Source organism: Balaenoptera physalus (assembly GCF_965194825.1).
Source record: "Balaenoptera physalus genome assembly, contig: HAP1_SCAFFOLD_1560, whole genome shotgun sequence".
NCBI lineage: Eukaryota > Metazoa > Chordata > Mammalia > Artiodactyla > Balaenopteridae > Balaenoptera > Balaenoptera physalus.
The window spans coordinates 1-27,765 of NW_028125236.1; the positions used below are offsets into that span (position 1 = coordinate 1).

At 42.2% G+C, this 27,765-nt stretch overlaps 2 long non-coding RNA genes and 2 pseudogenes across 4 annotated transcripts; 2 read left to right on the top strand and 2 right to left on the bottom strand.

Annotated features, from left to right (window-relative positions):
* The first annotated feature begins 908 nt into the window (after positions 1-908).
* LOC309653968 (mitochondrial import inner membrane translocase subunit Tim8 A pseudogene) lies at positions 909-2,720 on the top strand (annotated as a pseudogene). Its single transcript has one exon. The product of its transcript is annotated as a mitochondrial import inner membrane translocase subunit Tim8 A pseudogene (transcript).
* Positions 2,721-5,779: 3,059 nt separating this feature from the next.
* On the bottom strand, positions 5,780-15,811 carry LOC309653970. The gene is made up of 2 exons (XR_014259689.1): positions 15,003-15,811; positions 5,780-8,882 (listed from the first exon to the last, which is right to left on the bottom strand). It is a non-coding gene; the product is annotated as an uncharacterized lncRNA (long non-coding RNA).
* On the bottom strand, positions 10,289-13,605 carry LOC309653969. The gene is made up of 2 exons (XR_014259688.1): positions 13,107-13,605; positions 10,289-12,776 (listed from the first exon to the last, which is right to left on the bottom strand). It is a non-coding gene; the product is annotated as an uncharacterized lncRNA (long non-coding RNA).
* Positions 15,812-16,971: 1,160 nt separating the features above from the next.
* Positions 16,972-27,555, top strand: LOC309653967 (heterogeneous nuclear ribonucleoprotein A3-like; annotated as a pseudogene). Its single transcript has 4 exons — positions 16,972-16,980; positions 19,344-20,116; positions 20,243-20,479; positions 27,530-27,555. The product of its transcript is annotated as a heterogeneous nuclear ribonucleoprotein A3-like (transcript).
* Positions 27,556-27,765: the final 210 nt, after the last annotated feature.

Here is a 27,765-nt window from a genome sequence, read left to right on the forward strand (position 1 = left end):
AGACATCTGGATTGTTCTCACCCTTTGGCTATTGTTAATAATGCTGCTATGAACCTGGGTGTTCAAAATCTGTTCAAATCCCTGCTTTCGATTCTTTTGGGTATATACTTAGAAGAAGAATTGCTAGATCATATAGTAATTCTATGTTTCATTTTTTGAGGAACCACTACACTGTTTTCCACGGTGGCTCTACCATTTTACATTCCCATCAGCAATACACAAGAGTTCCAATTTCACCATATCCCTGCCAACCCTTGCTCTTTTTTATTTCATAAAAGCCATCCTAATGGGTATGAAGTGGTATCTCTTTGTAGTTTTTATTTACATTTCCTTCATGACTAATGATGTAAAACATCTTTTCACGTTCTCTTTGGCCATCTGTATCTTTCCTGGAGAAATGGCTCTTCAGATTCTGTACTCATTTAAAAATTAGATTGCTTTTTGCTGTTGTTGAACTGTAAGAGTTCTTCATATATTATGGATAGTCATCTCTCATCAGATATATGAATTGCACATGTTTTTCCCAATTCTGTGTGCAACCTTTTTACTATGTTGATGGTGTTTTGTTTTTTGGTGCACACAAGTTTTAAATTTTAATCAAGTCAAATTTATTTTTTATGAAAACTTCTTTAACCTATCTGATCACCAAGTCATGAATAAAATGACACCTCTTTAGTCAAAAAGACAAGAAACACAATTGTTTTTTCTTTTCATGCCTTTCATTCCAAAATTAACTTTTGGCATTTTTTTTTCCACCTTGTAACTAAATTTGCTGTTTAGATGAGTGTTGTGTCAAACTGACTTCAAAGTTCACCACTGATCACTTTCAGCATTGCTTCATTTCTCTGTAATGACTTCTTCATTTTGATTCATCTCTTCAGCTGGGTGAGTCTTCAAGTGACTTTTTCAAGAAGGTACAGAGGTTGAATATACTTTCTAGCTGCTGTGTACTTGTGAAAATGTCTTTTCATTGTCATAGTGCTTAATGAAAATGCACTGGGTCCATAAATCCTTGAATTATATAATTTTCCCAATAAATACAGATTTGGTTCCATTATTTTTACATTTAGTATTTTAAATAAGCCTGATATCAGACTAAATTTTCTTCTCTTAACTTTTTTTTTTTAATTGTATATTTATGGGATTTTCTTCTATTTATTTTAACTCAAAAATCTTTTTCTGATATGTGTCTCAGTCTCTGATTTTTCCCTGGATTTTTATGGCAACTTTCAATCTGCATACAGTGTTCCCCTTTTCAGGAGGAGGATGTTTTATTCAATTAAGTGTTTGAATATTACTTTCTTCCTCAGCTACAGATATAATTCTTGGTTTGGTTTACTTAGCTATGTTTCTTATGTCTCTCATCATCTTTCACAGCATTTTCATTTTCTTCTTCTTTTTCCTCTGTAATTTTGCAGACTCTCAGATTTGTCCTCATCACTAATTTAACTTCCTTCATGTTAATTCCACCCTTTTTGCCTGCAAAATGTATTTTAAATCTGTTACCAAATCTTTACAGTTTTAGGCAGTCTTTTCCTTCATATGTTCATTCCTGCCCACACCCCCCCCAACACACACACTTTTTTTTCTAAATTGAGACAAAACATGAAATTCACCAATTAAGGGTTCCGCCGCGGAGACACGTGAAGGTCGGTGAGTTGGTGCGGAGTTTGTCTCGGCACGCGTGGCCGCGCTGGGATGGCGTCCTCCTCGTCTTCCTCCGCAGCGGGTTTGGGCTCGGTCGACCCGCAGCTGCAGCATTTCATCGAGGTAGAGACTCAGAAGAAGTGCTTCCAGCAGCTGGTGCACCAGATGACGGAACTTTGTTGGGAAATGTGCATGGACAAGCCTGGGCCAAAGTTGGACAGTCGGGCTGAGGCCTGTTTTGTGAACTGCGTTGAGCGCTTCATTGATACAAGCCAATTCATCTTGAATCGACTGGAACAGACCCAGAAATCCAAGCCAGTCTTCTCAGAAAGCCTTTCTGACTGACCTGATTATTACCTCTCTGGAAAAGGAAGGTAGTTCAAGAAATGAAGAGCAGTTGATGGGATGGTTGAAGAAAAGGCTGTGGGGGGATCGGCTCCCACCTTTGTCACTCTTGGGACATCCTGTCATCTGAGAATGAACAAAGACCAATTTTTGTGTGTGGGGGTGGTTTGAGGGTCAAATGTGTTTGGGGTTGTGTTTTTTAATGCTAATCTTGGGAAAACAATTGACAGATGAATGGAAAACTCTACTAGGTGTATGTTACTGTATGTGGGACGATGCTTTCCTCATAGTCCCATTAACTGCTTCCTATAATTTTAATAGTGGAACTGCTCTATAATTTGATATGTGGGACCACATAGGTAATAATCTGTTATTTGTGTGGATTCCTTTCAGATTTCTGGAGAGATCGATATACATCTTTGTGTCTCTCAGAAAGGGCAGCAGTGGGGGAAAGAGTAATTTGGTACTTGACTGTAGGCCTCCTTATCTAGTGTTTGATTATCTGTGCTAGAAAAAAAATGTATGGAGTATTCATACAGTACATTTCACCTTTCTAGATTATCTCCCTCCCTTATACTGTGATTCACTTAAATATCTATATATAAAGTACAGTCTTGAGCTAGTACAGGTAGCCTGAGAGTCTAGAGGCCTTTAGTTAAAGGAATCTAGCCAGCGAACATAATTCTCATACTAAACTGCCACAAGGAAGAAGTTAACTTACCCTGTATGTCAGGTTCCAAAAAAATTTAAAGATGTGCCTAAATGAAAAAATAAGTTATAAAGATTTAGGCCAGTCAAAAACTAACAGCAGGGCTTCCCTGGTGGCGCAGTGGTTGGGGGTCTGCCTGCCAGTGCGGGGGACGCGGGTTCGGGCCCTGGTCTGGGAGGATCCCACGTGCCGCGGAGCAGCTGGGCCCGTGGGCCACAGCAACTGAGTCTGCGCGTCTGGAGCCTGTGCTCCGCAGCAAGAGGGGCCGCGATGGTGAGAGGCCCGCGCACCGTGGTGAAGATTGGCCCCCGCTTGCCGCAAATGGAGAAAGCCCTCGCACAGAAACGAGGACCCAACACAGCCATAAATAAATAAATAAATAAATTTAAAAAAAAAAAAAAAAAAAAAAAAAACAAAAAAAAACTAACAGCAGTTTCAGGTAGAGGTGCATGCCTAATGTAAACCAGCATACTTTCCATTTACTGCGTTCTTTTAATCACTGAAATAAAAACTTCTACAAGATTCAAAAAAAAAAAAATTCACCAATTAAAGTAAGTGTACAATTCACTAGTTCTTAGTATTTTCACCACCAATATTGTTATCTAATTCCAGAACATTTTTGTCACGCCCCCCACAAAGAAATCTTGTATATGTTAGCTGTTACTCCCTATTTTCCCCTCCCCAACATCCCCTGGCATCCACTAATCTACTTTCTGTCTATACGGATTTGCTCATTCTGGACATTTCATATACATGGAATTATACAATATATGACCTTTTGCTATTGGCTTGAAATATTTCTCCCTTTAATAGTGTCAGTTTTTCGGACTTCCCTGGTGGTACAGTGGTTAAGAATCCGCCTGCCAGTGCAGGGGACACGGGCTCGAGCCCTGGTCTGGGAAGATCCCACATGCCACGAAGCAACTAAGCCCGCGTGCCAAAACTACTGAGCCTGCGCTCTAGAGCCCAAGAGCCACAACTACTGAAGCCCATGCACTTAGAGCCCGTGCTCCTCAACAAGAGAAGCCACCGCAACGAGAAGCCCGCGCACCACAACAAAGAGTAGCCCCTGCTCGCCACAGCTAGAGAAAACCCGCGCGCAGCAACGAAGACCCAACGCAGCCAAAAATAAAAATACAAATAAATAAATAAATAAATTTATTTATTTAAAAATATAGTGTCAGGTTTTATCATTTTAATTCTGTTAGTTTTTTTTGTGTGTATTTGGGACTTGCTTATACTGCATTTGTCTTTTAAGTCATATAGGAGAAAAGCTGAATTACAAACAAAAATACATTTATACTGTCTTTTGTATTTCCTTATGTAGTTACCTTTAGTACTTTTTTCATGTGGATTTAAGTTACTGTCTGGTGTTCACCATTCCATCTTGAAAAAAATCTCTTTAGTATTTTCTGTGGGTCAGTTTGCTAGCAGTGGAGTCTTTCAACTGTTGTTTATCTGAGAATGTCTTAATCTCTCCTTCATTTCTGAAGGGTAGTTTTGCTAGGTACAGAATACTTGGTAGGCAGGTTTTTTTCCTCAGCTCTTTGCATATGTCATTGCAATGCCTTCTGGCCTCTATGGTTTCTGATGAAAAATCAGCAATTAGTCTTATTGAAGATTCTTTGTACATGATAACTCCGCTCTTGCTGCTTTAACACTGTCTTTGTCATTTGATGGTTTATGATGTATGTAGATGTGGCTCTCTTTGACTGTATCATGCTTGGACTTCCTTGAGCTTTTGGGATGTGCAGATTAACAGCAGTCATCAAATTTGTGAAATTTTAGGCCATTATTTCTCCAAATACTCCTTCAGTCTCTTTTTCTGTCTCTTCATCTGGAACTCCCATTATGTGTATAATAGGATGCTTGAAGGTGTCCCATAGGACTCTGAGATTCTGTTAATTTCTCTTCGTTCTTTTTTCTTTCTGTTTCTCACACTGGATAATCTCAATTGGCCTATCTTCATGTTCACTGACTCATACTTCTGCCTGTTCAAGTCTGATACTGAGCTTTCTCCAGTCAATTTTTTATTTTAGTTATTGTACTTTTCAACTACAGATCTTCTATTTGGTTCTTTTTTGTAATTTCTCTTTATTGATATTCTCTATTTGGTAAGACACTGTTCTTATACTTCTTTAGACATGGTTTCATTTAGTTCTTTGAACATATTTTAAATAGCTATTTTAACATCTTCATTTAGTAAGTCCAATGTCTGAGATTGCTCACAGACAGTTTCTAAACTGCTATTTTTCTTTTGTATGGTCCATATATATATTTTTTTACTTTGAATTTCCATATCTTGTAACTTTTTGTTGAAAACTGGACATCTTAAAAAATATAATGTGACAACCCTGGAAATCAGAGTCTACTACCTCCCTAGGGTTTCCTGCTGTTGCTTTACGCTGTTTTTTTTTTTTAAGTAACTTTTCTGAACAAATTCTATAAAGTCTACTGAAGCTGCCACTCAACTAGCTTAGTGGTCAGCTAATGCCTAGATGGAGATATCCTTAAACATCTAGAAACAATAAATCTCCCAGTCTTTGCCGAGGGACTACGTGCACATAGCCATCAACGCTGAGGGCAGGGAGTTATCAATTCGGCCTTAGCCTTCCCTTTCTTCTTGCCCAGAGCCTCAAGGGCAGCCAAAGGTAAAGGGTAGGCCCCTCTCAGATCTTTCCTGAGCATGCACTCAGGCCTGTGCACACTTGTGGTCTTCTAGAGTCCTAGGAATATATCAGTGCTTTTCAACATATCTATGGACATCTCATCCTCAGTTTTTCCGATAAAGCTTTTGGTTAGTCTATTGTTTGTCTCAAGTGTTATCCACTGCCTCATGCATTGTGACATTAAAACAGTTGCTTGGGGACTTCCCTGGTGGTCTAGGGGGTAAGACTCCGAGCTCCCAATGCAGGGGCCCTGGGATCGATCCCTGGTCAGGGAACTAGGTCCTGCAACTAAGGAGTCCGCATGCCGCAACGAAGATCCTGAGTGGTGCAACTAAGACCCGGCACAGCCAAAATAAATAAATTAAATAAATAAATATTTAAGAAACTAAAATAAAACACTTGCCTGTAAGTGTTTTTTGACAAACACCTCACACATAGACACAGAGGCTCATACGCACTGGATAGCTCTGAGTAAGGTCGAATAAAGATAAGCCTTTTGAGTGGAGTCTTCCAGAGAGCCATCAGACAGGTCAAATACTGACAATTCTTTGGGAATGAAATTGTGAAAGAGGTCCAGCTCTGTTCTGCTCCCTCCAGTCCTGGGAATGCAGGCTGATATTTTTCAAGGTTATCAATCACTGAGCTGAGTGTGGCAATGAGAATAGGGCAAGGTAAAATGCCACAAGCTTATTACTATTCTTATCAAGGTTCAGCCATTTTTCTTGAATAAATGCTTACTACAAAAGCTACAAGCCTTTGGTTAATTTCCAGAGTTTTGGAAAAGTTTTCCATAAAGTTTTGCCAAAATTCTGTTGCTTTTATCACAGGGCAAAATGTTGGAGGTCTTTACTCCACCATTTTTTTCTGCTATTAACTCCTCACTTTGTTTTAAAACTCCCAGCCAGTTCTCTCCCCATGGCTTTTTGCTCCTATTGACAGTACTAGTACATAAAGTATTTAAATGTCTTTAAATGAATATCAAAATAACATCTATATTATATATTGGTATGAGGTATAAAATGGCTTACAAAAAAAAAGGCATAGTACCTATCTTCACAGAACTTACTGTCAGATATAAATGAAATCCTGTTACTACTTCAGAGTGTTACTTGACCTAATGAGTAAATCTCTAACATCTATCTCTTTCTTTGCGAGGTTACCTTTGCCTTGTTTTTTTGTTTTTGTTTTGTTTTTAATTTATTTATTTTTATTTTTGCCTGTGTAGGGTCTTCGGTGCTGTGCACGGGCTTTCTCTAGTTGCGGCGAGCGGGGGCTACTCTTCGTTGCAGTGCGCGGGCTTCTCATTGCGGTGGCTTCTCTTGTTGCGGAGCATGGGTTCTAGGCATGCGGGCTTCAGTAGTCATGGCTCGCAGGCTCTAAAGCGCAGGCTCAGTAGTTGTGGCGCACAGGCTTAGTTGCTCTGTGGCATGTGGGATCTTCCCGGACCAGGGCTGGAACCCGTGTCCTCTGCATTGGCAGGCGGATTCTTAACCACTGCGCCACGAGGGAAGTCCCTTTGTTTTTGTCTTTAAAAGAATTTTATGAGTTCAATTGTTTACTCATTCTCAACTGAGGAGAAATTATTTGGTCCAAATATCTGCAACGGTTTATGACTTGCCCTTGGCCCCAAACTCTAGTTGGATCTTTCTAGTATCTATAGAATCACAACACACTAATAGACACTATCTATCAGAACAATTCCTAGGCTTTCAGCTAGATCAGCTCTACTGGTCTAAGAAACTATTATTTTCTTCTGTCAACTCCCTCACTCTCAGAATAGATGCAGAACATGATAAATGACAACCTCAAGTATATATAGCCAACAGATCTCTTCTTGTCTAATTGATGCATTCAGTACTTTATTTATACGGACAGTATTTCTCAGGATACAGTGTACCATCCCTGAGTAGTCATTTCCTCTTCCCACTACTGTCCAATTTTTCTCAAAGTTAATGTCTCCAAAGGGAAGAGTTAGGATGTAAATGAATAGAAGTACACAGGAGGCCTCAAAAAATACTGGAACACCTGATTACACTTCTATTGGTACATTCTGTCTTCTGAACTAGGGGGCTGAAAGTGAGACTGAGATAAAAGATTTTCCTACCTACAATCAATTAAGTAAGCTTGTTTTATGTCTCGTAGCCACTAAGTGAGTTTTTAAAATCATAGCCATGCAGGTAGTGAAAATTTCTTCCAGTTCCTGGTTATAGGCTTCATAATCAATCCTAACATATGAGCATTTTGTGGTTCTTTTTTTCAGTGGCATCACAGTGGGAAATCAGGAGCAATTATATCAGGGGCTTTAACTCAGTTACCATTAGATACTAGTTGGGTCCTCTTAAAATTAACAGAAAATCTGCATAAGACCAGGGACAACTACTTTCTTTTTAATTTCTACACCTATAAAGATGTCTATTGACAAATCATGAACAATTTATATCTACACGGAACCAAGTCAACTCCTGTGGACCAATCAATATGTTATCCCAACAATCAAAACCCCGCACCATACCAACTCCGTATCCTTATAATTTTCCACAGAAAATATTTATTCAGTTCCTCCACAGGATGCTATTCATTTTCTAAATCTGCAGTTCTATTGTGGTGATCTCACAGGGATGTTGTGGGATATTTTAAAACTCTAGAGAAACAGTGATATGTAATATCTGGTGTACAGGACAAAAACTAATAGCTAAAGATAGTTTAAAGTTTCAACATTAGATACTGCTACATTCCTTTCAATGCTGCTGTCTGTATCTCTGCAGAGTTGGATTTTTGACAGTTTCTGTAACAAAAGCAATAAATGAGGGTGGTTGTGTCCAATCTCATCTCAAGGTGTGAGAAACTGTGCCCTAATAGCCACACATATCTCGTTAGCAAGTAATTATGCATATTTCTGAACAAAGTAAAATGTTTTCTTTCAAACACAAAACCAAAAATATTTTTGCTTATTAAGCTGTAAGATCAAAACGGTAAGTATTTTTATACCCTAATAACATAATAGCTTAGTATCTGAAAAAATACTTCATGTATTTATATGCTGCTGATGATTTATATCCCCACGATGATGAGAAAAGAAATCACCCAAACACTAAGGTGACTGTGAACAGAGAAAACTTGGAAACCTTTGTCCTAGATGGAGTCCACTAACCCAAACAAGTAACTGTTCATACAATTTTCTTCAAATATTTATCAAATGTTTGAGTGTACACAATACATCTGACCAAATAACTCACCTATCTGAACCAGAGACTGTGTCATGAAAATCTCCATGTTTCACTTAAAGATTAAATAGCACTGAGCTTTCATATGTCATCCAGAATTAAACAGCCAATCCACAAATAAAATTTCAAAAAGTAAAATTTTGAATAATTTCTGCATAATACCTGAGTGTGAGCTCTCAATGGTGGTGTCTGACTTGGAATCCAGAGATGAAGGAATTTGTCTTAATTGGGGAACATAGTACATCTTTGTACTACCAGAAGGCTTATATGGCAACAGTAAAGGCTGGCCTAAGGACATAAAGATCAGAATAATTAATAAGAAAACATTTATTAATTAACTGAACAAATATTAAGTACCTTTAATGTGCCAAGCAGTGGTCAAGATTCTTGGAATGTATCAGTAAACTAGCATTCTAGAAGAGGGAGATAGACAGTAAACAATTAGCATACTAAATAAGTAAATCATCTAGTGTTTTTATAAATTATTAGTGACATAAAAAATTAGAAAATACTGGGACTTCCCTGGTCGTGCAGTGGGTTAAGAATCTGCCTGCCAATGCAGGGGACAGGGGTTCGATACCTGGTCTGGGAAGATCTCACATGCTGTGGAGCAACTAAGCCTGTGCACCACAACTACTGAGCCTGCGTGCCACAACTACCAAAGCCCGCCCGCCCTAGAGCCCGAGCGCCACAACTACTGAGCCCATGTGCCGCAACTACTGAAGCCCACGTGCTCTAGGGCCCTTGTGCTGCGAGTACTGAGCCCTCGTGCTGCAACTACTGAAACCTGTGCGCCTAGAGCCCGCACTCTGCAACAGGAGAAGCCACCACAATAAGAAACCCATGCAGCACAACGAAGAGTAGCCCCTACTCACCACAGCTAGGGAAAGCCCGTGTGCAGCAACAAAGACCCAAAACAGCCACTCCCCCCCCCAAAAAATTAGAAAATGCTGAGGAAGATTAGAAGTATTTGGGAAATTGCAGCAGGATGCAGTTTAAATAGAGTGGTAAGGGTAGGATTCATTGAGAAGACGACTTCTTAGCAATCTATTCCATATTTAGATGGCTCTAACTAAGAAACACTTTATCTTCTATTGAACCCAAACCTGGTCGTTGTTAACCCCTACTACTGATCTTTGAAGATTCTCCCTCCAGAGTCATAGAAAGTAAATCTAATTCTCTTCTATGTGGCAGATTTTCAAAATAAGTTTTCCATTATAAAAGTATAAATTCTCAATTTTAAAAAAATACACAGAAATAAAAAAGACAAAGTCTTACCACTCAAAGATAACTATTATTAATATTTTAATGTATTTCTACAGGTCTTTCCTCTGTATTGCTTATTTGTTTACATAGTTGTGTATAGTATGTATAATGTGGAATTCAGTTTTTCTACTTTACATTGATAATAAAATATTCATTTTATTTCCTATCTTCACATTTTTTATCATTCTACTACACATTAAGTGTTTTTAACCCTTCTCATAATGTTAAAAATTTAGGCTGGATTAAATTTTCAATAATAAAGAATTCTGTAATAAAGACTTCCTGTTCATAGCATACCCATTCTCCCCTGCTGCCCCATTTCACATAAGTTTCCTGATTTCAGAGTGAAAAATTATGTCATTTATAAAGTTTCGTTTTTTTAAATACTAACTGCTAAAATTCTTTCTAAAATGTCTGTGACATGGTAGTAATTTGATTATTATAGAAGATGAAATCTTTTTCTTCTTCTTATTTTTTTGCTTCATTGGGTCTTCATTGCTGCACGCGGGCTTTCTCTAGTTGCGGTGTGGGGGGCTACTCTTCGTTGTGGTGCGCGAGCTTCTCACTCTTCTCACTGCAGTGGCTTCTCTTGTTGTGGAGCACAGGCTCTAGGCATGCAGGCTTCAGTAGTTGTGGAGCATGGGCTCAGTAGTTGTGGCTCGCGGGCTCTAGAGCACAGGCTCAGTAGTTGTGGAGCACGGGCTTAGTTGCTCTGCGGCATGTGGGATCTTCCCGGACCAGGGCTCGAACCCGTGTCCCCTGCACTGGCAGGTGGATTCTTAACCACTGCGCCACCAGGGCAGTCCCTGAAATCTTTTTCTATACACTTGTTTTTCTTTCATGATGTGGTAGAAACTCTGTCTCTGTAACAGCATTTTGATATTTAGCTGGGTACATACTGCTCATCTGTACACTGTATTTCCCAATCTCCCTTGCAGACATGTATGGACATATGACTGAGTCTGGGCCCATAGGTCAAGGGTGAGAATAATGTCTGCAACTTCCAGGCATCCCATGAAAACACTCCACTGGCTGCTGCTAAAATTTATCCTCCCCATTACTCTTCTTTTCCAGTATTTTCTTTATTATTCTTCCTGAAAAAACTTAAGATCAATTAAACAAGTTCAAAAGAACAATTCCATTAGAATTTTGAGTAGAATTACATTAGAGTTTAAATTCATTTGGGAATAAATGACATCTTTAAATATTCAATTTTCCCATTCAGAAATATCCCATCCCTCCTTTTAGTCTACTGTCCTTTTCTATGCCTACACAAAGGATTAGTATTGCCATCACATGAGCCCTATAAAATTCTTGTTTAGGTTACTCCTCAGTATTCATGGGGTTGTACTGCTCATTCAAATAGAATTTTGTAGATAGCTACCACTTCTCCTGATTAAACACAACAGCTTCTTCAGTTTATCCTTATGGACCATGGTCTTCTCTTGCATCCTGTAATCACCTCTAGATGGACTCCTAGTTGCCCATGTCTAGTTTATAAAAATCAAAATACTCTAGACAGAGTCTGATAGTCCCAGAGTAGAATGAGATCTCCTTCATTCTGGATGCAATAACAACTTATAAACTACTTAGAATTGTGTTACCATCCTTGGCCACTCCATGATTCTGATGATTTGACATGGAATCCATATTACTAGTACCCTGCTTCCAACCAAGGAACTGACTTCATAGTGAAGGAAATGAGACAAAAGGCTGACGACTAAAGGGAGTCACTGTTCTCCTCACAAGCCTGATCACCCACAGCTATGGTAAACTCAAGAACAAAAAAGCGAGTGAACAATTTACTGATAACTGTCATGGCACAAGCTGGGAGGCATCACTTTCTGAGGCTGGAATGCTAGCTTACTGAATACGGCATGTGCTCAGAACCACATGTGGCACTTGCCTATCCCACAGACAGAATGCATGTATTTAGGAACAAAGGCAGAAGCCTTTAAAATCTTTTGCTTTCTATCTCTGTGACTCTGCTTTGTTTGATGGAAGATCTTAGAAATAAGGGAGGGGCACTTCTACCGGGAGACAGGAGCCATCTAGTCATTTTACATTCTTTATGTCACTGAAACAATACAGGGAATAGGATGCCATAGTGTTGACTAAAACTACAATTGACCTTAACTATCAGGGAGAAATAAGGTTACCTTAAAAGAAGAAAGTCAGTAGGAGTATGGCTTACACCTAGGGGACCACTTTACCAAGCCTGGTCATAGAAATTAACAAAAAATTACCTTAAACCTATGCAGGGCTAGCAAAGCCTTAGACTACTTAGGAACACTTGTACCAACCTATCAGGCAAAACCCCAGCCAATGAGAACCTGGCTGAATTCAAGGAGAATGAAGAAATGTATAGAGGCTGGAAGAATTTAAATAACAGGAAAAATAGGTTGTAGCCTCTACTTCTCTTTGGACGTTGCTGTAGTCATTATTGTTAGGATATTGACTTAGTAGTTTTCTTCCTCCACCAGTGTATATAAAGCTTGGTGGTGATGGTTAAATTTACCATTTAGTTCAAAGTTTGCAGAAAATGGACAACAACAATTGGGCAGAATTACAATGGACCCAGAGCAAGAATGGTTACCATGTGGAGATGGAGAATTCAGAGGCAAGATAAGTGGCTTTTTGAAATTCTCAACAACTTTATGTTTGGATGCAGAAGTCTTAAAGTTACTTTGGACTGCCTATCTCTGGGGGAAGAAGCGACTATTCAGCAAATAATGGTTGTTCCTGGGAGAGAAAGAAAGGACTGGAGAAGGGTAAAGAAGAAAGTCCAACCATAAAATTTATTTCTTCAAAAAACTTGCAAATGGAACTAAATATAAACATATAGCATATTACTCTTAATTTGTTAATTCAGAGCAGTGGACACATAGTCATAAATTCAACATGCTATTCTGTATACTTTTTTTTTTTTTTAAAGCAATTCTTTTATTTTTATTATTTATTTATTTATTTTTGGCTGTGTTGGGTCTTCGTTTCTGTGCAAGGGCTTTCTCTAGTTGCGGCAAGCGGGGGCCACTCTTCATCGCGGTGCGCGGGCCTCTCGCTATCGCGGCCTCTCCTGTTGCAGAGCACAAGCTCCAGACACGCAGGCTCAGTATTTGTGGCTCACGGGCCTAGTTGCTCTGCGGCATGTGGGATCTTCCCAGACCAGGGCTCGAACCCGTGTCCCCTGCATTGGCAGGCGGATTCTCAAGCACTGCGCCACCAGGGAAGCCCTATTCTGTATACTTTTAAAATATTTTTTAAAATTTTACTTCTGAATCCACAGAGTTAAAAATATTTTATTATTAAACCAAATAATATTTCTCTTTTAAAGGAGTCCTTTCTACCAAGTACCTGTATGTAAAGGTAAGACCATGAACTGTGGGCTCTCTATAGACTGATCCATTTGATGTCAGAAGAGGTATAAAATACACTTTCACAGTTGGATTTCCTCTCCTGTGCTCTTCCACCAACATGAAAACAGCATAGCCCAGAGTAGCCTGGGTTTCAGTACAAGGCATGTGGAACAGACCCAAACCGTTTTTGCATCCTGATGCCAAACTCCAACGGACTCATAAGCCCATGAGTGAGGAAAGCAAATGTCTGTTGTTATAAAGCACTGAGATTTTCGAGGTTCTTATACAGTATCACGGTGGCAATAGGTAACTGACACATTAAAGGTGTTCTGTGTGATATTGATTAGACTATACATTTGGGGGGCATAATTTTATTTCACAATAAAAGTGTATAAGAAATATAACCATCTCGGGCTGCCCTGATAGCTCAGTGGTTAAGAATCCGCCTGCCAATGCAGGGGACACGGGTGCCAGCCCTGGTCCGGGAAGATCCCACATGCCGCGGAGCAACTAAGCCCATGTGCCACAACTACTGAGCCTGCGCTCTAGAGCCCGCGAGCCACAACTACTGAGCCCATGCACCACAACTACCGAAGCCCACGTGCCTAGAGCCCGTGCTCCACCACAAGAGAAGCCACCGCAATGAGAAGCCCGTGCACCGCAATGAAGAGTAGCCCCCGCTCGCCGCAACTAGAGAAAGGCTGCACGCAGCGATGAAGACCCGACACAGCCAAAATAAAATAAATAAAATAAAAAAAAAAGAAAAGAAATATAACCATTTCAACATATAAATGTATTTATTCAAATTAAATTCAGTGCAATTTAAATGTGGAACTAAGCAATTTTCTTTATACATTTAGGCATATTCCATTTATACCTACAGACAGATAAACTTTTTGCACAAGTAGGAACACTTAAAATCTATTTTGAATAGATTTGTACAAACTGTTGAATACTTTAAAATTAGTAATTGAAAGTTCCCACCCTCATTTGGAGGTAGAATGGGAACTTAACTTTCCAGTTACTGGTCTGAAAAAGAAAATAACTTGCTATAATTTTGAATGTTATATAGTGTAAGCACTATAAAAATATCACTGTCATGATAGCATAGGAACACTCTAAATGTTGTAGACCTTATGGTAGAAATTGCTAGCTGTTCACCAAAACTCATTTCTTTTTCATCCTGGAAAGCACAGCTAAACTATTCCTAGTCAGTGGAAAGTGATGTGGGCCACACCTAGGCCTAGACCATAAAAGCCTCCCAACATGTGCTCCTCCATGCTTTTCGTCCCTTCCAGTTGACTATGATGATGAATCCAAGGTTCCATGTTTTAAAGAAAGCAGAGTCACAGTCAACCTGGGTCCCTGCTCAACGTTTCTTGAGCAAGAAATAGACTGGTATTGTGTTTGCTATCTGTTCACTGTCTCATGCAAAACAATAGTAAAAGAAACAATGCCAAATAATTATCTACCTCCCTAAAATTGAACCTCTATAGTTTTTATGTTTTCATGAACTACTTGCATTCTTATGACAAGTATTATGAGTTGAAAATACGTCAGCCACAAGTAGCATGAGTTTCACATAGGTTGTTAACTTCACTAGAAATTGAAGTAAAAACATAATAAATTATATTCTCTTCATAGCTATGTAAATAAAAGATGTTATCATCATGTACAACCTAATGCTTAAAATTAAAATTAGGTTTTCTAACTAGAAAGACCCAATCAAGAAATTTATTGGTTAATGACACACAAAAGTTGGTAATGTGACCTAAAATTCTCTTACCATCTGTGCCATGAAGAACAGTAATCTGTTGGACTGAAGATGATGAAGCAAACTTGACAGGAACTTTGCCCAACTTCTGTGTACTGAGCTCTGGAATATCATGTCCACGATCTTCAGCATTACCAAAAATCTCAGATGAAAACATGGTTTTTCCTGGACTCTCTGTTGTTATCTGAGTGACTGCATCAGATGATAATTTTCCAGAGACGGGAGAAAACGGGGTCTTAATCTCCTTTGGTGATCTGAACAAAAAAGGGAAAGCACACAGCAGGTCATATCCTTGGCTTATCAAATACTGTAATTTCTTTCCAAATGTGGCTTCAATATTTTTTGGAGACACATCCAACTCCAATGGTTAAGTTATTTCTGCAGTACCCTTTGCTTTTTTACATACTTATTACAGGGTGATCATGCATGAGTTTACTTTTACTTATTTTAAAATCTACTTTTATTTTGGATTTAGAATGCTATTATATAAGGAAAGGGTACTTTTCAGTTGAAGTGGAAAGATATCCATTACAAAATAATTACTGGAAGTCCACTATAAATTAGGGGACTATGCTAAACGCATAGAGTGTACAAAAATAAAAAAGAAACAGAGCCTTTCCTCAAAGAGTTTATATGTCAGTGGGGGAACCAGAGGTTTTTAAGGTTGTAATTATGTATATAGATGATAAAGAATCCATATTAAAACATAATGGAGTAAATAAATGAGTGTATAAATAAATAAATAATAGGAGGGAGGGAGAAGACAAATCTTGCCAACAGAAGAATTCCATATGTAGGTAACCTCCCCCCCGCCACCCCCCCTCCCCCCCCCCGCCGGCATCCATCTCCTCCCCAAGGAGGTGGAGGTGAAGCTTAATCTTCCCCTTAAGTCCAGTCCTGGGCTGGCCTTAATGATTGAATTCCAAAGAGAGTATAAAATGGGAGAAAAAGTAACTTTACAGTGGAGAAACCAAGCAAACACCATGTTATGCAAGTGATGATGTTTCACATCACCAGTGATGTCACGGAGACACTACATACTCTCTGTTATGATGTGATGAGACGGTTACTTCGCTTCTGTGGTATTCTTTGTCAAAACCTATAACTCCAGTCTAATCATGAGAAAAACATCAGCCAAACCCAGACTGAGGACAATTCTACAAAATATCAGACAAATATTCCTCAAGACTGTCAAAATCATAAAAAACAAGGAAGGAATGAGGAACTGTCATAGACCAGAGAAGACTAAGGAGACATGACAACTAACTAAGTGGAATGTGATATACTGGATTGGGTCCTAGAACAGAAAAAGGTCATTAACAGGAAAACTGGTGAAATCCAAAAAAAGTCTTAAGTTTAGTTAATAGTAATGTATAAATGTTGGCTTTTTAATTTTGAAAAATATAGTATGGTAGTATAAGATGTTAGCAATAGGAAAAACTGGGAGAGAGGTAAAGGGAACTCTGTTTGTATCTTTTCTGCAGATTTGAAACTATTTGAAAATAAAAAAGGTCATTTTTAAAAAATGGAGTAATACTGTATTGTATTATATCACAGAAGAAGAAGACCTTTTAAAAGGTCTTTTAAATCTCTACCCTCTATATACTATTCACTAATTAAAAGGACAATTATGAGAAAAGAAAATAGGCCCATCTCCTTTATGTATACAGAAGCAAAAATCATACACAAAATGTTAGACAATCAAATGTAGAGTGTGTGAGTGAGTGAATGTGTGTGTGTGTGTGTGAATTCCTACCAAGTTGTTTTACTCCAGAAATGCAAGGTGAGTTAACATTCAAATATCAATAAATGTCATGCACCACATGAATAAAATAAAGGAGAAAATGTATATGATCATATCAGTATAGTCAGATAAAGCATTTGATAAAATTCAATAATTATGTATGATTAAAAACTCATAGCAAAGGGAAACTACAAAAAACTTTAGAGCCACCATCCTATTTATAGTGAAATGTGGAGAATGTCCACTGTAAGATTAGGAACAAAATAAGAATGCCAACTCTTACCTTTTCTATTCAACCTGTTAGTAAAAGTATTAAATGGCATTAGCAGTAAGGCAGGAAAAAGAAATCAGAAATATAAGGCTAAGAAAGGAAGAAATAATACTGTCACTTTCCATATTTGATATAATTAAGGATACAGAAAATCCAAAACCATCTACAGATAACTTATTAGAATATCAGTTAGTTTTTAGAAGAGTTGCCAGATAAGAGACCAAACATTAAAAAATTCCACTAACATTTTTCTGTGTCTGAAAAGTTATAAAATTAAAAACTAAAAAATATGCCATCTACATTATCATCAAAACATCATATACCTAATAATAAGTGTAATAAAAAATGTAAGAACCCTGAACAGAAAACTATTAATATATCATAGAGAGAAATTAAAGGTGATCTAAATAGGATTTCTACTTTGAGGCAGGATATATAGGCATACCTCACTTTATTGCACTTCACTTTATTGTACCTTGCAGATAATGCTTTTTTTTTTTTTTTTTTTTTTTTTTGTAACAAATTGAAGGTTTGTGGCAACCCTGTGTCAAGCAGCTCTACTGGTGGTGCCATTTTTTCCAACAGCATTTGCTCACTTCGTGTCTCTATGTCATGTTTTGGTAAGTCTCACAATATTTCAAACTTTTTCACTATTATACTTGTTACATGATCTGTGATCAGTGATCTTTGATGTTACTATTGCAAAAAGATTACAGCTTGCTGAAGGCTCAGATGATGGGTAGCATTCTTAAAGTCTGCTTTCAAATTAAGATATGTACTTTTTTTAGACATAATGCTATTGCACACTTAATAGACTACAGTATAGCATAAACATAACTTTTACATGCACTGGGAAACCAAACAACTCGTGTGACTTGCTTTCTTATGATATTCTCCTTATTGTGGTGTCTGGGACCAAAGCCATATCTCCATAATAATATGCCTGCACTAGGTAGGCACAGGCCATCACTCCTGCTGCAACGAGCAAACAAACTTGAATAAAGGATCATCGAGCTAAGGAAGCAATCAAGAAACAATATCAACTAGTATGCTAGAGAGGGACATTTAGAGATTTGGAGCAGGGGTTTGGTGTAGGGAGACATACTCCACTGGAAAAGAGAAATCACCATACCTTTTGATGAACTCATTTGCTGGCATGATGGAGTGAAATCTAGCAGAATGTCAAGCCGATTTCCCCCACAGGACATTTCCTTAGTGTCAGGGTGGTACAGGATGATGGGGGACTGAGCCAAGAAAGCAGAGTGAAATTTCCTGCACAGTCATGGCACGAACAAACCAAATCCCGCTAGATAAAGGGGCCTGTGACAATCATTAGGTCTCCTCTTCAAGACATTTGCCAGTTTTTGAACCTATAGAAAGCAGGAAGCTTAAATACCTAATGCCTGAGGGAGAGAACTTTCCAAAGTGAGGAATCAGAGACCTACCAGACTCACAGTAAAAACCCAGAAGTGCCATCCCCAAGAAGGGGGCTGAGTCAGAAAAAGTGAAATCATCTGCAATGTTTCAGTGTTTATGAGACAAATTTTCATTGAGAAAGTGTAACGGTAACAAATACATAGCTGGTCTCTCCTTACATTTGCCATACTCTGAAGCTGTGAGAACTGAGAGCCTAAAGAGCTGAATTCAAACATCTGAAAGACTGAAGTCAATAACTGACTGTATTTATTGAAGAATCAAAGACCTGTCAGGCTCACAGCAAAAATCCAGGGAGGCCACAAATCAGGAAAAATCATAGGTAGCATGAGACAAGTAAAGCTCCAACCCAGTTCTGACCTAGTAAAATTCCTGAAATGACTGAAATGATCAGCCACTCTGATTAACAGAGAAAGGGGTAAATCTTCTCTGGTTCAAAGTAATAGCATCTTCAGTCTCTATGAATTTTTTATTCACCATGTCCAGCACACAATCAAAAATTATGAAATTCCTGAAGCAGGAAAAAGTGACTAAAAATTAAGACAAAAAAAAAAAAAAAAAAAAAACAAGAAAAATTGATTTAGAGGGAATTCAGATTCTGGAGTTAGCACAGAACTTTAAAATGACTATATTGAGAGTAAAAGATGGGGATTAATAGATTAAAATATGGAGAATCTCAACAGAAAATTGGAATCAATTTTAAAAAATCAAATACAGATAAATGAAAAATAAGAAAACTGATCCCCAGCAGACCTTAGGGAATACTAGAAGAAATTTTTTTAGGCTGAAGTAAAATGGCCCAACATAGAACAGAGCTGGCCTCTCCGTCCCATATTGAACTCGAGTTGGAAGAGGCGAGTCCGGTCTCAAAACGGAGGTAAAACCGCCGCCCGGTCGCCCCCAGCCCGACTCCGGCCGTCGCCGTCGCCGCCGCCGCCGTCGCCGCCGCCGCCGCCGCCGCCACCGCCGCCGCCGGGGGTGGGGTGGGGAGGAGGGCCATGATCCAAAGGAACCAGAACAGTTGAGAAAACTGTTTATTGGTGGTCTGAGCTTTGAAACTACAGACGATAGCTTAAGAGAACATTTTGAGGAATGGGGCACACTTACAGATTGTGTGGTGATAAGAGACCCCCAAACAAAACGTTCCAGGGGCTTTGGTTTTGTGACTTACTCTTGGGTTGAAGAGGTGGATGCAGCAATGTGTGCTCGACCACACAAGGTTGATGGGCGTGTAGTGGAACCAAAGAGAGCTGGTTCTAGAGAGGATCTGTAAAGCCTGGTGCCCATCTAACAGTGAAGAAAATTTTTGTTGGTGGTATTAAAGAAGATACAGAAGAATGTAATTTGAGAGACTACTTTGAAAAGCATGGCGAGATTGAAACCATAGAAGTTATGGAAGACAGGCAGAGTGGAAAAAAGAGAGGATTTGCTTTTGTAACTTTTGATGATCATGATACAGTTGATAAAATTGTTGTTCAGAAATACCACACTATTAATGGGCATAATTGTGAAGTGAAAAAGGCCCTTCCTAAAGAAGAAACGCAATCTGCTGGATCACAAAGAGGTCGTGGAGGTGGATCTGGCAACTTTATGGGTCGTGGAGGAAACTTTGGAGGTGGTGGAGGTAACTTTGGCCGTGGTGGAAACTTGGTGGAAGAGGAGGCTATGGTGGTGGAGGTGGTGGCAGCAGAGGTAGTTATGGAGGAGGTGATGGTGGATAGAACGGATTTGGAGGCGACGGTGGTAACTATGGCGGTGGTCCTGGTTACAGTAGTAGAGGAGGCTATGGTGGTGGTGGACCAGGATATGGAAACCAAGATGGGGGATATGGTGGCGGTGGTGGAGGATATGATGGTTACAATGAAGGAGGAAATTTTGGAGGTAACTATGGTGGTGGTGGGAGCTATAATGATTTTGGAAATTATAGTGGACAACAGCAATCAAATGATGGACCCATGAAGGGAGGCAGTTTTGGTGGAAGAAGCTCGGGAAGTCCCTATGGTGGTGGTTATGGATCTGGTGGTGGAAGTGGTGGATATGGTAGCAGAAGGTTCTCAAAACTCACAAGAAAAGGGCTACAGTTCTTGGCAGGAGAGAGAGCGAGGAGGTGTCAGGAAAGCTGCAGGTTACTTTGAGACAGTCGTCCCGAATGCATTAGAGGAACTGTAAAAATCTGCCACAGAAGTCAGAAAAGTTACTGCAGCTTAAACAGGAAACCCTTCTTGCTCAGGACTGTCCTAGCCACAGTTTGCAAAAAGTGCAGCTATTGATTAATGCAATGGAGTGTCAATTAGATGTACATTCCTGAGGTCTTTTATCTGTTGTAGCTTTGTCTTTTTCTTTTTCTTTTCATTACATCAGGTATATTGCCCTGTAAATTGTGGTAGTGGTACCAGGAATAAAAAATTAAGGAATTTTTAACTTTTCAATATTTGTGTAGTTCAGTTTTTCTACATTTTAGTACAGAAACTTTAACAAAATGCAGCTTTGAAGGTGTTTCCTTGTGAGTTAACAAGAAGATCATTGTTAATTAATATTTTGTATGAATTTTGCTGAAGTTAACTGTAAAGAAACACCTGCTGACTTGCAGTTTAAGGGGATCTATTCTCCCCATTTCCAAACCATGAAATGAATGGGCTCTGACATGTGGAGAGAATAGATATTTGTGTTTGCAATGTGTGTCTTAGATAATAGACTTGGGTATTTAAATTAGCATATTTGTGAATTTAATAGCATTAAGACTTACTTCAAATGAAAAATCTCAAAATTCAAAAAAAAAAAAAAAAAAGAACAGAGCTGGGAGCTCGATTGGAGTTGCCTGTGGGGGAGGAGCGCCGCCGCCGCCGCCGAGAGCTGGGAGCTCGATTGGCGCTGCCTGCGGGGGAGGAGCGCCGCCGCGAGCTGGGAGCTCGATTGGCGCTGCCTGCGGGGGAGGAGCGTCGCCGCCGCCGCCGCCGCTGCCGCGGCCGCCGCGAGCTGGGAGCTCGATTGGCGCTGCCTGCGGGGGAGGAGCGCCGCCGCCGCCGCCGCCGCGAGCTGGGAGCTTGATTGGCGCTGCCTGCGGGGGAGGAGCGCCGCCGCCGCCGCCGCCGCCGCCGCCGCGAGCTGGGAGCTGGATTTGCGCTGCCTGCGGGGGAGGAGCGCCGCCGCCGCCGCCGCCAGCTGGGAGCTTGATTGGCGCTGCCTGCGGGGGAGGAGCGCCGCCGCCGCCGCGAGCTGGGAGCTCAGTTGGCGCTGCCTGCTGGGGAGGAGCGCCGCCGCCGCCGCCGCCGCGAGCTGGGAGCTCGATTGGCGCTGCCTGCGGGGTGGAGCGCCGCCGCCGCGAGCTGGGAGCTCGATTGGCGCTGCCTGCGGGGGAGGAGCGCCGCCGCCGCCGCGAGCTGGGAGCTGGATTGGCGCTGCCTGCGGTGGAGGAGCGCCGCCCCCGCGAGCTGGGAGCTGGATTGGCGCTGCCTGCGGGTGAGGAGCGCCGCCGCCGCCGCCGCGAGCTGGGAGCTCGATTGGCGCTGCCTGCGGGGTAGGAGCGCCGCCGCCGCCGCCGCCGCGAGCTGGGAGCTCAGTTGGCGCTGCCTGCTGGGGAGGAGCGCCGCCGCCGCCGCCGCCGCGAGCTGGGAGCTCGATTGGCGCTGCCTGCGGGGGAGGAGCGCCGCCGCCGCCGCCGCGAGCTGGGAGCTCGATTGGCGCTGCCTGCGGGGGAGGAGCGCCGCCGCCGCGAGCTGGGAGCTGGATTGGCGCTGCCTGCGGGGGAGGAGCGCCGCCGCCGCCGCGAGCTGGGAGCTCAGTTGGCGCTGCCTGCGGGGGAGGAGCGCCGCCGCCGCCGCCGCCGCGACCTGGGAGCTCGATTGGCGCTGCCTGCGGGGTGGAGCGCCGCCGCCGCGACCTGGGAGCTCGATTGGCGCTGCCTGCGGGGGAGGAGCGCCGCCGCCGCCGCCGCCGCGAGCTGGGAGCTGGATTGGCGCTGCCTGCGGGTGAGGAGCGCCGCCGCCGCCGCCGCCGCCGCCGCCGTCGCCGTCGCCGTCGCCGTGAGTGAGGAAGCGCCTCGGTCAGGCCTGCTGAGGGCCCTCGCCGACGCCTGGGCTTACCCGCCGCCCCGCCAGCTCCGCTCGTTTCCCGTCCCCCGCGGCCCGGCGCGGGGCAGGCCTGCCGGGGCCATGGAGGACGAGGTGGTCCGCATTGCCCAGAAGATGGACAAGATGATGCAGAAGAACGCGGTAGGCGCGGCGGGCGGCGCGGGCCGGAGGGAGGCTGGGCGGCGGGCGGGGGTCAGTCGGCCTGAGGGGTTTCCCGGCCCGCGGTGAGCGCGGCGGGTGCCGCGTGACGGCGGCGAGGCCCGCGCTCTGGGGAGGGGTTCCTGGGGAGGGGGGAGCTTCGTGTCCCGCGGCCGCGTCCCGGGCAGGGGTCCTGGGGGGCGTCCTGTCTCGCAGCCGCGTCCCGGGCAGGGGTTCTGGGGGGCGTCCTGTCCCGCAGCTGCGTCCCGGTCAGGGGTTCTGGGGGGCGTCCTGTCCCGCGGCCGCGTCCCGGGGAGGGGGTCCTGGGGGGGTCCCGGGGAGGGCGTCCGGTCCCGCGGCCACCGGCGCTGGGGCCCGCCCTGGGCGCCCGAGGCCCCTCGTGATTAGCGCAGCCCGGTAAACTCCATCGAGGCGTCCTCCTCATTATTTTAAACGTGACGGTGGTAAAGCCTCGCTGGTTTAGCTGAAGAGTGCAGAGAGCCCTCCCTGTTTGAAAGAATTCGTTGTCTTTCCCGGGCTCATTGGCCAGCAGCGAGAAAACAACATCAAACAGAGGTTTGTGATCAGTTTTAGACATGAAACTGTTCAAGCAAAACGTGAATTTCCTGGATCTTATTTTTGAGGAAGGCTGAACATTCCCTTGATTGTCTCAACTCTCCTGCATGTTTGCTTAGCAATTAAAAAAGGTGAACTATGCCAGCGTACTTGGCAAGTTGCTAAACTTTTTGGAAAAAGTGGATCTTGTTAGGCCGCGGAGTGCGGGGAGCTGTGTTTAAGGCACTGCCGCCGACGAGGCTGTGCTGCCGGCTGGATTTGGACACATGTCGTTGCTGGTCCTCTCAGTGGTTTACGGTTGCTACCGGTGGCGTTTTCTGTTACTGATAACGTGTGCACGTGAACGTGTTCTCTTGTGGTTTGTATGAGGTGCTCCAGTTTTTGCATTTCTGTCCACCTGTGTGGGTCACTCTCAGTCCCTTGCTTCCGAGTCGTCTATATTTTCAGCTAAACTTCTGAAATTCCAAGTCAAACGAATGTGAAGGAGAGAAGGGCTGCTCTGATTTGCACAGCACTTTGGAGTTACAAAGCGTTTGTGCAGAATTCTTTGGCGACTCACGACAGCTGTGTTGCATTCATTTTACAGAATAAGAAACTGAGTCAGACCAAGCAGTTCACCTCCTTAAATGAAGTGTGCGTTGTGGATTAAGCCAGGACCCGAGTTTCCTGCTGGGCAGCATGCAGAAGTAATGTTAAACACCGAATTCTTAAGACTTCAGACTTGGTGTGCGCCTCTTTTCCTTTAACAGGTGCATTGCCCGGCGTGTAATTTCATACCCTGTTAATCTGTCTTTGCAATTTTGGCTTTTTAAAGTACCTCCTGTTTGTTTTCTGTTCCAGACGTTGCCTGTGCCATTTATTTTTTCTGTTGATACAGGCCTTTCATTCCTCACTGCAAGTGATGAGTTCTGTATATTTGATTGGCTGAACGTTTCTGTTATTCTGTTTAAACTGGCAAGTTTTTTTTCTTTGCCTAGAGAACCCTAGACTCCCCTAGTAGAAGCTGGCTCCTAGGGAAAAAGGCCGTTTCTTGGGTAATTTTTTTCTCGAACTCAGGCTATAAAATGTGTACCTTTTAATCATCTAGTGCACTAGGTGTTTTTGTTTGTTTCCTTTCCTTGAAATAGACGTTTCCTAGAAATGAGGAATTCCTTAGTGAGCAAGTATGGAGAAGACCAGTTTGTATTTATCTGCAGTTCTCAAATTATAAACACATAATGCGTCAGCAGGAGAATGAGGATAAGCTCCACAGATAATCCTCAAGTCTCATTTTTCTTTTCAAATCTTATATTTCTAGTAGTACAGAACTTTACCAATATAAAAACTTGCCCCCCCCCCCAAAAAAAAAGAACAGAACTGCAGGAAAGAGCAAAGAGCACTTAAAGTCTGTGTGTGTGTTTAATATATATATGTACATATACCCAGGTACATACACCTTTATATTTATATGTTGTTTTGTAAATAAATGACAATAATAATGTCTTGTGGAGATGTAGAACAGAAGTATACAACAAAAGCACAAACAGCAGGAGGGGGCAAATGGAGTTAAACTGTTAAACCTCCATGGGATGGTTCCATGGAGGAGGCAGAGAGGGGGATGGGATCCTCGAAGAGCTGCTGAAGACCTTGCATTTTTTGCAGATCTCTTTAGAATGCTACTTGTATATTATGCTCTCACTGAGTGCACCTGGCTGAGCTATGGCACATTAGCACGGTAAACATTTGTCAGATTTGCCCTAGTCAGAAAATTTTCTATACCTGCCATCCTGCTTGGCACTTAAAATAGTTTTTTTTTTTTAAGGTCTCTATGATATAGGGATGATGGGTGAAGAAGGTAGGCTGCAGGGTAATAATGTAGTATGTATGATCCCATTTTGATACAGTAAACAGAAAGTATTAAATGCATGCCTGTTTGTATGGGCAGTGAGTTTGCATGGTTATCTCAAGAGGGAGGGAATGGGACGGGTAGAGAAAGAGATTGACCACAGGCTATTGTTTTACTTGTTACAAGAGGCATGTGTTGCCTTCATTTCTGATTAAGCTTTTTGTTTACAGATTATTGTAGGTTTACATGCAGTTGTAAGAAATAATAGTGAGATAGGTCCTGTGTGTCCTTTACCCAGTTTTCCCCAATGGTAACATCTTACAGAACCATAGTATACTGTCACAACCTGGGTATTGCCATTGACACAGTCAAGATACAGAACATTTCCATCCCACAGGATCTCTCCTGATGCCATTTTATAGCCACTGCTGCTCCCCCACTCCCCACCAAATCATAATGATCTGATAGTGCAGTGGATAAAGTTGCACTAAAGTTTTTGTGCAGATGATCAAGGGAAAATAGCCCCTGGGGAAGATGGCCCATCTCCCAGTCCCCCGGCCCTATCTGTCCCTGGCAACCTGTCATTTCAAGAATGTTATGTGGGACTTCCCTGGTGGCGCAGCGGTTAAGAATCTGCCTGCCATTGCAGGGGACATGGGTTTGATCCCTTGTCCGGGAAGATCCCACATGCCGCGGAGCAACTAAGCCCATGCGCCACAATGACTGAGCCTGCGCTCTAGAGCCCGGGAGCCACAACTACTGAGCCCACGTGCCACAACTACTGAAGCCCGCGTGCCTAGAGCCCGTGCTCTGCAACAAGAGAAGCCACCGCAGCGAGAAGCCCGCGCACTGCAACAAAGAGTAGCCCCCGCTCGCCGCAACTAGAGAAAGCCCACACGCAGCAACGAAGACCCAACGCAGCCAAAAATAAAATAAATTAACTAATTAACTAAAAAAAAGAATGCTATGTGAATAAAATCATATAGTGTGTAACCTTTTTTTTTTTTCTTAATTAAAAAAAAGTTTGTTTTTGGCTGCGCTGCCGGTTATGCGATCTTAGTTCCCCGACCAAGGATTGAACCCAGCCCAGGTAGTGAAAGTGCTGAGTGCTAAACACTGGCCCGCCAGGGAATTCCCAGTATGTAACCTTTTGGATTGGCCTTTTTCAATCAATGTAATTCCCTGGAGAGTCATCCAAATTGCATGAATCAATAGTGCTCCTTTTTTTTAAAAAAAATATATATATATATTTATTTATTTATTTATTTGGCTGTGCGGGTATTTAGTTGCAGCATGCGGGATCTAGTTCCCTGACCAGGGATGGAACCTGGGCCCCCTGCATTGAGAGTGCAAAGTCTTAACCGCTGGAACACCAGAGAGGTCCCAGTGCCGCTTTCTTTTTAATTGCTGAGTGGTATTCCATGGTTTGGCTATACTTCAGTTTGTTTAATCACTTGCCCATTGAAGAACATCTGAGTTTTTTCCCATTTCTTGACTATTACTGAGAGAGATGCTGTGGACATTTGTGTACCTTTTTTTGTGCGAACATGCGTTCTCTGGGGTAAATGCCGTATGGTATGTGTTGCTTTTTTTTTTTTTTTTTTTTGGCTACGCTGTGCCACATGTGGGATCTTGGTTCCCCAATCAGGGATCGAGCCCGTGCCCCCTGCATTGGGAGCTTGGAGTCTTAACCACTGGACTGCCAGGGAAATTCCTGTATTGCTCCCCCTGCCCCACTTGATTGATTGATTGATTGATTGGTTGATTGGCTGTATTGGGTCTTAGTTGCGGCACGCGGGACCTTCGTTAAGGCATGTGGGATCTTTTTTGTCATTGCGGCGCACGGGCTCTTCGTTGCAGCATGAGAGCTTCTCTCTAGTTGTGGCGTGCGGGTTTTCTCTCTCTAGTTGTGGCGTGCAGTCTCCAGAGCGCGTGGGCTCTGTAGTTTGCTGCACGTGGGCTACCTCATTGAGGTGTGCGAGCTCAGTAGTTTGGCGCGAGGGCTTAGTTGCCCCGCGGCGTGTGGGATCTTAGTTCCCCGACCGGGAATCGAACCCGCGTCCCCTGCATTGCAGGGCGGATTCTTTACCACTGAACCACCAGGGAAGTCCCTGTATTGCTTTTTTAAATTAAAAAAAAAAAAAAAAGGAGAAGCAATTAGAGGTACAACAACTAATTATAAGATTGCCTCTCAAAGTACATATTCAAACCCTACATTCTTGGTGTACATAACTTCTTTATGTTGATTTCTGGTGTTTAGCTCTAGTAACAAGGCAATAATAATAACGCTGTAGTTTTCCTTGTTTCTTTCAACTGATGATCTGTGTATTTATTACAAAATAATTTTTTTTTTTTTTTTTTACAAGTAATATTAACACTCACAAGCTACCAGGAGGCAAGTAATGGTTAGCGCTGGTGTGGTTAACTCCTTTATAGATAGGGAGGTTGAGGCATGGGTATTGTGGAATTTGCCATGTTTAGGCATGGGTATTGTGGAATGTGCCTAAGGTTATACTATAGCACTGTGTTCTGACTCAGATTCATTCAGATTTATTCCTTCTCTTTCTGTCTCCTGAATTAACTCTTTGTAATTTTGACCTAGGTGTGAGGACACGAAAAGGGTTTTTTCTGTATCTGACGTTTAGTGCTTGTTTTATAGAAGCAATATAGTATAGTTTTTAGAGTATGCACTTTAGCATGTGATTTTTTTTTTTTTC